The sequence below is a fragment of the Alligator sinensis genome, unplaced genomic scaffold (assembly GCF_000455745.1).
Source record: "Alligator sinensis unplaced genomic scaffold, ASM45574v1 scaffold1365_1, whole genome shotgun sequence".
Taxonomy (NCBI): Eukaryota; Metazoa; Chordata; order Crocodylia; family Alligatoridae; genus Alligator; species Alligator sinensis.
In genome coordinates this window covers 313,857-324,340 of record NW_005842977.1, presented here as the reverse complement: position 1 = coordinate 324,340, position 10,484 = coordinate 313,857, and the positions used below count along the sequence as shown (strand labels likewise).

The 10,484-nt window shown below is 44.4% G+C and overlaps 1 protein-coding gene and 1 pseudogene across 1 annotated transcript in view; both read right to left on the bottom strand.

Moving 5' to 3' along the window:
• Positions 1 to 10,484, bottom strand: part of PLPPR1 (phospholipid phosphatase related 1) — a 152,420-nt gene that overhangs the window by 127,170 nt on the left and 14,766 nt on the right. The window lies entirely within an intron of this gene.
• Positions 2,467 to 2,596, bottom strand: LOC112548170 (annotated as a pseudogene).

Sequence of the window (10,484 nt, the reverse complement as noted above, 5' to 3'; positions counted from 1 at the left end):
CCTGCTGTGTTATTGATGACAAACATGAGTTCAAGAGGCACTTGCATGGTTTAAATAATCTAATTCAGTATCAGTAACAATTTTGCAGCTCAGAATTGTTTCCTCAGTGTATATATATATATATATATATATATAGTACTTTATTAACAAAAATAGTGGTATGCCTTCTTCTATACCACAGATTTATTCAAAACAAGGAGCAAAAATAACACTTCCCCAAGAAGCCCAGCTCATGTATTTCATTGTCTGAGTGTCTAAACAATAAACATTGCTGCTGCATTATTTTGATAGATGATAAAACATGTTATGAAAGGATTATCTTCAAGTGATTGTATAGATAAGATTACTGATATTTTGTCTTATTTTAGTATATAACAGAAGAGGAGACTGCACAGCAGATATATCATTTGACTTATAACTTTATCATTTCTATTTTTGTCAGCAAGCAACAGTATTTGACTCTAGATCTGCAGTTGAATTTTCTCAATCTTTGGGGTCATCAACACTGGAGTGTTTACTAAAACAGCTATTCTGGAATGATTATTCTGGAGTACTTATTTCAGTAAACTCCATATGTAGACAACCTCTAAACAGAAAACCATGCCAGCATATATTTAATGCTATGCACATGAATGGTTCTATCGATTTTTTCAATTCATTAATTGAAGCTGTAATCAGTACAACTGTGCTTGCTTTAAACTGAGTGTGCCTGTGCCTTTAAGGATCATCTGTGCTGCTCCTCCTCCCAGTCAACACTCCTCTGCTCACTTTGCATGCCTGGTACTCTTGCAAGCTGCCTGATCACTTTTTTTGCAGCTAGAAAGGCTTCCACTTCCCCACCTCCCCGCCTCTTCCCACTCCTGCGTTCCAGTTATGGCTAGAGTCTGGGAGAGCTAATAGCAGGAAGCTCCTCTCCGACTTAATCTTGCCTCCCTCTTTATCAGGTTTCTTTTTCCTGATTTTCTGTCCCTGCACTTTCTTCCTTTCCCCTGCCTGTTGCTCTGGCTCTTTTCCTTGCTCCATCTCCACTTCTGTTCTCTGCCAGGTTTCTTCCTTCTTTCCTTCCCCCACCTCCATGTCTTTTGATCCTGTTTGCTGTTCCTTCCTCCCCTTCCATTTTACGTCTAATTCTCTCTTTTGCAGCCTCTGTTACAGGGATTCTGCTTCCCTTGGTCTCCATTTCTCCCCCTGCACAGTCTCCTATCTCAGTCTCTCCCACTTCCCCTTCCTTGCTGCCCCTTTCTAATTCTTGTGGTTCCTGGGGGGATCTGACCTTGGTTGTAAAAGCTGTTAGGCATCTACACTATAGTACAGGTGTCCCTCCCCCACGTAAACAGTGCATTAAACTCCTGACACTCTGCTGCTCTGTGCCCCATCCCTTCATATCTGTAACACTATGAGGGGACTGTGTGCAGCCAGGTGTCCTTCTTTCTCACATCTGTTACATTGTTTCAGTTGCCTGTGGTATATTATAAAATCCCAACCTGGCCTTATCTGGACAACTGATGGGAGGTGCTGCACCTCACCTGGGCTCCACTCATTTGGTTTTAACACTGCTCAAGCCCTCCAAGACACCATCCAAATACCATATTTGTCCCTCAGTTTCTCTACCCACAGAACTCTATGCACATATTTTTCCAGACATCTATGTCTTCTGCCTATAATATATCCATATACATTTGGATATATACATTCAGACAATAATTGCTCCTTACCGTGACTGTCCCGCTGCTACAAACTTTAACCCTTTTAATTCCTCCCTCCCCACTTCCTCTGCATATTTCTCCCAATTTTTTTCATACCCTTTGTTGTTCCAGTAAATTAACTGTCATGTCTTTTGGTTGAAGAAACCAATCATGTTGGTGAGGCATTCCACCTGCACCCCAATACCTCAAAAAGTACCTCCTCCATCAAATCATATCTGTTCATCCTCAAGTTCTTCTGCACCCCATAACTGGTTAATGTTACCCTTATCCATAATCTCCACTCTGGACTGGCATCTTGCGGTGTCTCTTCCGTATCTTTCCGCTATGCCACTCACAGTGGGCTGGCCTTTCGTCATGCTCCCGATGATCCTTCAGCTGCTCCCACGCCCTCTCTCACCCTTCTCTTCTCTTGCCAACCCTCTGGCCTCACCCCTCTCACCACCATCTTCTTTGCCGCTGCCTCTGTTGCTGTCTCTGCTGTTGCTCTTGCCTTCATCTTGGCCATCTTCTTTCCTCTCCACTTTCCCACCTTTATCCACTCTTCCTCTGTCTCCACTCCATTGTTTCCACTCTTCATTTCTCTTTCCACATCCTGGTTATCAGCCACCACTGCTATCGTTTTGGAGTTTAGGCTTCCCTCCTCCACTCCTGCTATCCCAATGCTCCATCGATCTCTCTATCTTCCTTTAAGGCATTGATCAGGATCTCAGCTGATGACTTGATCTCAGTCAAAAAAAATGGGTAGGTGTTTCCTCTTCAGGGAACTGGCACTGGGCCTGGAGGTACTACAATAACAGGCCAGCACGAGGACGGCCAGAGCCAGCCCTGATACCCTCCTCTGGGTGCCAAATTCTACATTTGATCTTAGCCAAAAAGGCAGAGATACTGATGGGAACTTTTCTTTATTTTTTTTAAACAAAACAACTACAGGAAACTAAATTAACACAAATCTTGACAACCTCCCCTACAACAATACCTTATTCTTATTACACCCCTTTCCACCATTAACGCAATCATCTCTCACAAACCACCCCCAATCCAGGAGGAAGCCACAACTTTCACTCCATCCCTTTGTCCATTTTGAAGAAACACCACAGTTCTTCCCTCCAACTCTTCTCTGCCTTCTTTCCCATCCATCCCATCAAATCCCCAACTACTGTTATGTCTTTCTTATCCTATTAACCACCTTTTTATGGTCTTTTAATAATCTAATCCCACTCCCTCTAGTTTATTTACCTTCAAGAAACTCTCCATCTTCATATAGTGGGCTGGTGGCTGCTACACCCACGGTTTTTTCCATTCTCCTCTGTACATGCTCCATTTTCTTAACAGTCTTCCTGCCAGGCTATAGCAGAAACATGCAGTGTCCCCCACTGTCTCTTTATAGATTATACTTATAAAGTAAGTATACAAAAAGCTTTCCAAATCTGGCATTCCCCAGCCTCTTAATTCTCTGGTTTTGTACAGCTCCATTCTAGCTATCGTTTCTCCTTTACTCCCCGCCCCCCCCAAAAAAACAACAACAACACATATCTGCCTCTCTATCCTCCTTATCTGCTACCATGATAGTGGATACACTATTCCTGTGTAAACGATGGTCAGCAACAGTATAGTTTTCACCGCAGCCACTTTTCCCTTGAAAGATAAAGTTCTAGCACCCTCAATCCAAAGATCTGCCTCACTCTTACCTCTAATTTCTCCCACACCTTTGTTTCTTTCCTTTCAGCATCCTTTGGGATTCCAGAGATCTTAATTACACTCTCTACCACACACAGCTGAACTTCTGCAAAATTCTCCCAATTCCCATCAATGTACATTTCATCTTCTTTAATTTTGCCCCTGACACTTCACCATAGTCCTCAGTATGCTTCAATACCTTCTTGATTGATATGTCACCCTGAGCTACTATGTTCACAGCATCCATACATCATCATATACATTTATCTTCTCTCCCTCCTAGTATCTTCACACTGCTTATCAGCTTGTCATCATGAATTCTTTGCACCAATGGCTCCATCATGCACACAAAAAGATAGTGGGACAGGTTTTGGTTGAGCCAGTATTAAATAAACTAGCTCAATTAAAACTCAGTTTCCATGATTTTACCTGGAGATAGTACAGGATACAGCTGCTGTTTTTTAAATCCATCCTCTTTCCTCTTAGTCATGCCATCCTGAAAGTTAGGAATCCACCAGCTCAAAAGGAAGTAAGTTCATACCTTACTCCCTGGATGTATACAGGGCCAAGTTCTCTTCCATCCAATTGGCATCTAAGTGTATTTATTTGCCTAAATGTAATTCTGTTCTGCTCTGTTCAACTCCTTGAAGGGGGCCATAGTAGAAGCATTCACAGTGTGACCCCTGTCAGGTAATACTTGGTAATACCTGCAAATTATGCTCAAACTCCAAACCATGATTTTGACCCTACAGATTCACTAACTGTAACTGGGTCTCCTCAAACCACTGGCCTATACAAAAACTATAGGCAACAGTATGAACTAAACCCTTTTTCTGCAAATACCATCGCTACAGGTAAGGAGTTCATGTTAGCCATCACAGAAGAACACAGGAAATCCTGGCAGACCCTGATGGAGTCAACTGACATGATGCAAAATAGTAAAAAGGCATGGGTAACAATACGTATACAGTTTTCCTTCGATTTATGCTGTACATGCGTTCCCAGAGAACGGCGCATAAATCAAATTCGCATAAAGCAAACCCACTTTACAATGTAACAAATAGGGATAGGTTCCCACGGCAGTGAGGCACAGAGAGTGAGGCTGGGACTAGGGAAGGGGTGGGGAGAGGGCTGCCACTCCCAGTGCTACACAAGGCAGCAAAGCAGAGGGAACAGAGCGGCACTCAACCCAGCCCCAGCTACACTCTAGACAAAAAACCAAAAAAACCCACAAAGAACAAAAGAAGTATGTACATATATACATATATACAGTTCTTGCCAGTGGGGATGCTCAGGAGGGCCTCAGAAAGAAAGAAACAAACAAACAAACAAGCAAGCAAGCAAGCAAGAACTCGGACTGGAAAGGTACAAGCACTCCTGAGTTTTACAAGCCCCTTCTCAATGACAATAGGTATTAATGCACTGAAGACCAGGAAAACAACCAGTTTTGATGACATACTTACCAAAAAAAAACAAACCAAAAATCAAGGAATTTAGACCTCAGACTCAAGTATGGCTCCTCTGCCTATACTAGTCATGCACAGCCAGCCAAAAATTCCAAAGATATGGCAAGAAGCTTAGGTAGTGGAACTTCTAAAGCCAGGGAAAGATCCATCTGACCTACCTGCCTAGTGGCTCAGATCTACCTGCCATGCCACACACAAAAACTATGTGAATTACTGATACTGAACTGGCTTGTCACATACATGGATAAACACCTAATCCCCAAAGATGGCAGCTTTCACCCTAGAAAAATCAACAGCGAGCCAGCTGCTCAATCCAACTCAACATATTGAGGACAGTTTTGAAAAAGGCACTAGAGTAGTGTTCGTCAAGTTAACAGCCACCTACAACACAGTTAGCCACTGACTCCTCCACAAGACCCTGGAAATAACAAAAGATCTACACCTTACAGAGCTGATATGTACCCAAATTGGAAACAGACTTTTTTTGTCAAACTGGATGGAAAGCAAAGCAGATAGAGGCAACAGATTAATGGCCTCCCCCAAGGAAGTGTACTTGCATTGCTGTTATATAACATCTATATGAATGACCAACCAATTGATTTGTAAACAAAACATTTCATCTTTGCAGGCGACCTGCGCATAATGGCCTATGGCTTTGACCATGTTGAAACACCCTTACGTGAGGCACTTACTGGCTTACCCTCATACTACACTGAAAATCAATTACACATGAGCCCAGTGAAAACACAAGTATGTGCCTTCTATCTGAAAAACCAAGAGGCCAACTGCCAATTCAACATTACATGGTCCAGGACCCCACTATCCCACTGTCCAAATTCACCCTCCATCAAAACCTCTCACACAAAGAACTCATCATGAAGACAAAAGCAAAAGGCAGCACTTGTAACAACATTTTATATAAACTCACCAACTTGAAACGGGGAGCTAGGCCCTCAACTATCCAAACCACTGCTCTGGCTCTCAGCTTCTCCTCTGCCAAATATGCATGCCCTGTACAGAATAGATCTGTACATGCTAAGTGCTTGACCTCATTCTGAATAATAGCTGACAATGTATGACAGGATGTCTGAAGCCTACTAACCTAAACAGCATGCACTTGCTGGCTGGCATTGCTCTGCCTGATGTCAGAAGAGCAGCAGCCAGCAGGACAGAATGATCGAGACAAACTGAAGATGTGAGAGACCTGCTGTATGACCATCCCACAGCACACAAATGTCTGAAATCACATAGGAGCTTCCTCACCAGCACCCAACCTCTTGATGCCACAACCAAGGAGACATGACTACAGATGTGGAACAAGAGTCTGAAGAAAATACCTAACAGTGAAAAAATGTATATTCCAGTGGCCAAATCCTTACCACCAGGGGCTGATGAAGCATAACAAAGGTGGAGATGTCTCAACCGCCTATGAACTGGAGTTGGACATTCCAAGGAACTAATGAAGAAGTGGGGTTATACCATTGGTTCAACCACCTGTGACTACATCACAGAGCCTCAGACTATGCAACACCTGCTGAAATGCCCGTTGCTCAAAGGCACATGTACAATGAAAGATCTTGCAAAGTACAGTAAATGAGCACAAGCATATGTAACAAAAGGGTCAAATGGGCTGTAAAGATACAAGAAGAACTCCTTGAAACAAAATCCATTAACCTGTCTGCTTTGGTAACACATTATCATCTTAGTCCTAAGAAAAAGTTTAAAAAAACAGTGAGAAGGAGGAGGACCCACCTGGTTTTTGCATTAACAGTTTTTCAGGCATTCAAGCAAGGTGGAATACATTGTCACCTAGGTGCCTAAGTCTACTTAGATGCCTAATAGGTGGATGAGGATCTGGCCCATATAGGATAGTTTAGGCTGGGCTTGTGCTTCTGTCAGCATTTCCAAGGGGAAGAGAGGGGATCAACATTACCATACAAGCATAGGCAGAATTAGCACAAATGAGGAATCTCATGGTAAAGGTGAAGTGTAAAGGGAAACATGAAAATTGCATCAAGCCCTGATTTATGTGCCACATGCTCCCATTAAGCAGGCTGTGGGGGGACATGAACAGTGAACTACCCTTTCACTAACCTTTCAAAAATTCTCCATTCCTTCTATGAAATCCCTTGGTACCCTTCACTGAAGATGTCACAGAATTCTTCATTTATGACATCCCAGACATGTTGTGTGCTCTTTAGTTATATGTGGGTTCAGACTCTGGAATAATCCTCCTTGATCAAGAAGGATTCCTAGATGTTACAGGAAGGAAAAAAACTTCTTGAACTACTTCCAGAAACTGGCTAGTGAGGGAAGCCATGTTACAGTGTGCTGCCAGCACAAGATACCACTTACCCCTTGCAGTAAGGGAAAGACAAGAGCTTTTTAGAAGCATGACTGCCTCCTTGTGCTACAGGCATGCTGATCTATATGCAGGGCTTGGGGCAAAACTATAGCCTGCCCCTTTGAGACATAGTCTTCTTCTCTATTTATTGCATTGTCCCTTTTATTGCATTGGCACTTAGCTATCAACTTTTTATCTTAACTACATGTTTTACATGCTCCTTGTTAGGCAATATTTTAGCTCTAGTTACACTGGGGTACATCCAGAACAGATCCACTGTGATGAATTAAATTATGTCTGATTTCACTAAGATTTAAACATGGCCCGAAATTAAAGTTAAGAAATATAAGACACATTTACCATGAGAACGCAGAATGCCAGAGATGCCTTAAGGTTAAATATGAGGGGGGTTATACAATTTCATCTTTTTGCATGTCCCCTCTGTTTGGGGAGAGTTTTCCCATAAAATCCTCTGAACTCTATATCTTGCACAATATACAGAGATGTCAAGAAGAAAGTGTTTCCACTTTTCTTGCAACAAGCTTTTCTGGGGCAAAAATCAAAGGATTTAGCATGGTGAGGGAGGAGCTTCAAATCACAGAATTTGAAGGATGTCTAACCTTTTAAAGCTTTCATAGTAGTGTTTATCCCCGTCTCCCCCACCTCTCTGCCATCATTCAGTGACTGCTGTACAAAAAAGCAAAAAACAACATGGCATGTCATATCACTCGCATCAGAGCCAGTCAAATTAGATACTTCTCTGTAATCAGCAACTCTGATCAGACAGAGACATTTCCATTAAAACCCATGCAGGAAAGCTGCTGTTATAAACACACACCTCTTTAGAGCCTGTCCGTCAGTGTTCACACATAACGCTTGAAATTCTGCCCTCAGTCATAGGGACACAGTCTTACCAAAGTCAGTGAATTGTTAACAGTAGGCATATAATTTCCTCATAGTCATCCTAATGTTTGTGTAACGCATGAAATTATTTTACTGGAATTCTCTTCCTTTTGAGTATGGATGATAGCTGAAACATGGCAAAATTAGGCAGACACAAGCCTTGATCCTACAAACATGCACACACAGGACTGTACGCCCTTCTGCAGTTTCTTCTTGCCCTATTTTCATGTGTCTATGATTTGATAAAAAAGTATATTGGAAGGAATGAAATTATTCAGTCATGTAAAGCAATTTACAAATGTGTGCATAGGCTCAGGGATCCATCTTCAAAATTCATTTCTCAAAGGGCTTTAAGATGCTGCAAGAAGCACGTGCGTGCTCATCTGGATGCACTCCCTGGGGCCTCTTTCAATGGTTCTTGGAGTATATTGGGGAGCAAGACCTGTCCCCTCCTCCATACACGGCAGCTCCAGAGCTGTTGTAGATGGAGCAGGGAACAGGTTTTGCTCCCTGATACGCCCATTTTGACTGGGCAAAACGACCCCTTTGCTGCAACTCCTTTTCCCCACCTCCCCTCCTCTATCTCACTGTCCTTTATGCCCATCGGAAACCCAGTCACTAGGACTTCCCAGGCTACAAGCAGACTACAAATAGAGGTGCATTGATACATCGGTCCGATATTGGATCAGCACCAATATAAAGAAAATTGACTAGATCAGAAATCTGCCTGAAGTGGCCGATAACTGGGCCGATAAATGCCTATGCGTATGTGCAGCCACAGCACAGCACATAGGAAGCGAGGAGCACAGCCCAGCAGCATGGAGAGCTGTGTGCAGCTGTTAAGCCTGTTGCGGTGAAAGGGGAGGGAAGAGGTGTGGGGGGTGTTGATCAATACCCTGTGGGGTGAGGGAGGGAATGGGGCCGGGGCAGGCGCTGCCCAGCTGGGACTGGGTGGGTGCAGGATGGAGCCGCAGCTCGTCCAGGGAGCATGAGTAGCGGGGGTGGCTCCCACTGCTGAGTGCAGCTCGTCCGGCAGCTCCCGCTGCTACTCCCGCCACTCGTCCGGGAGGGCACGGGGGGGGATATGTTCCCTCCCAGATTTATGCGGAGCAGGGCAGGGCGGGCTGGCCAGGCTGCAGCTGCAGGCTGGGGCCGGGGGCCATCTCAGGTCAGATGGGGGAGGGGTCTATGGTGAAGTTTGGGGTGGCTGCAGCCCCCACCCATGGCTCCCCTCCCAGTGCAACTGCTGCCTGCTCCGAGTACAGCACAGCACAGCACGGCCCCTGGCCCTAGCCCCCAGCTGCAGTTCACCCTGCCCCACCCTGCGCAGATCCAGGGGCACATGCCCCACCCCCCGGATGAGTAGCAGAAGCCCCCCCCAGACAAGCCACGGCTCCGTCCTGTTCCCACACTGCCCCAGCTGGGCAGCGCCTACCCGAGCCCCACTCCCTCCCTCACCATGGGGGGTGCTGACCTGCACTCCCACACCTCTTCCCTCCCTTTTCACCATAACAGGCTTACCAGCTGCATGCACCTGTATCAGAAATCGGATCGGTATCAGCTGATATGCCTCCTTAAAAATCAGCTATTGGTATCAGCCCCCAAAATCTCTATCGGTGCACCCCTAGCTACAAGCTCTGCATCAATGTTGCAGTGTCCGTGGCTGAAGAGAATGGATGATTTCCTGGGGTGTCACCATGTTAGGTTTGACCTAGAAACCACTACACATAGCCCAAGCAAAAGTCTCTGTTCTGTAACTAATGCTCAATTGCAATGATAAGGAGAAGACAGTCTTAGATAAAGGAGACTTGAAAACAAAAATAGAATTAGTGGAGTAGGGCAAAGAGCTGATTTAAATATTAAGATTCACACCCCTAGGTGGGGAGAAAGTATGCTAATGAAACATACATGTATGGAAATGAGATACATAGCTAAAACACAGGTATAGAGACATGCTCAGTAAAGAACTCCTTGCGTCACTCCCTTATAACCAATTAGCAAACAAGAATGCTTATGAAGGTCCAATACTCCTGTATAAAAGATGCTCATAATTAAGACTCTGTGTGCTTGTTACGTGAAATTATTCCGCTTGCACCTTGTATTGCTAGCAATAAATCTTCTTTATACTCTCACCCCTGGTATCTTTATTGGCTTTTGCATACCGGGCACGATCCCAGACTTGAGCTGGGGCTCAACAGTTTTTGGCGACCCAGATGGGACTGCCTTAGATAACTTTGCCCGGACTAGCTGACAACCAGACACAGCTCTTCCTTATCAAATGTCAGGCGCGCCCCGGGATCTCTTTTCCCGGTGAGACTTTTGTTTCAGGGGGAGCTAGATTGCTGAGGCGGCAGTAGCCTAATGGTGCAAAGCCATAGAGTGAAAGTA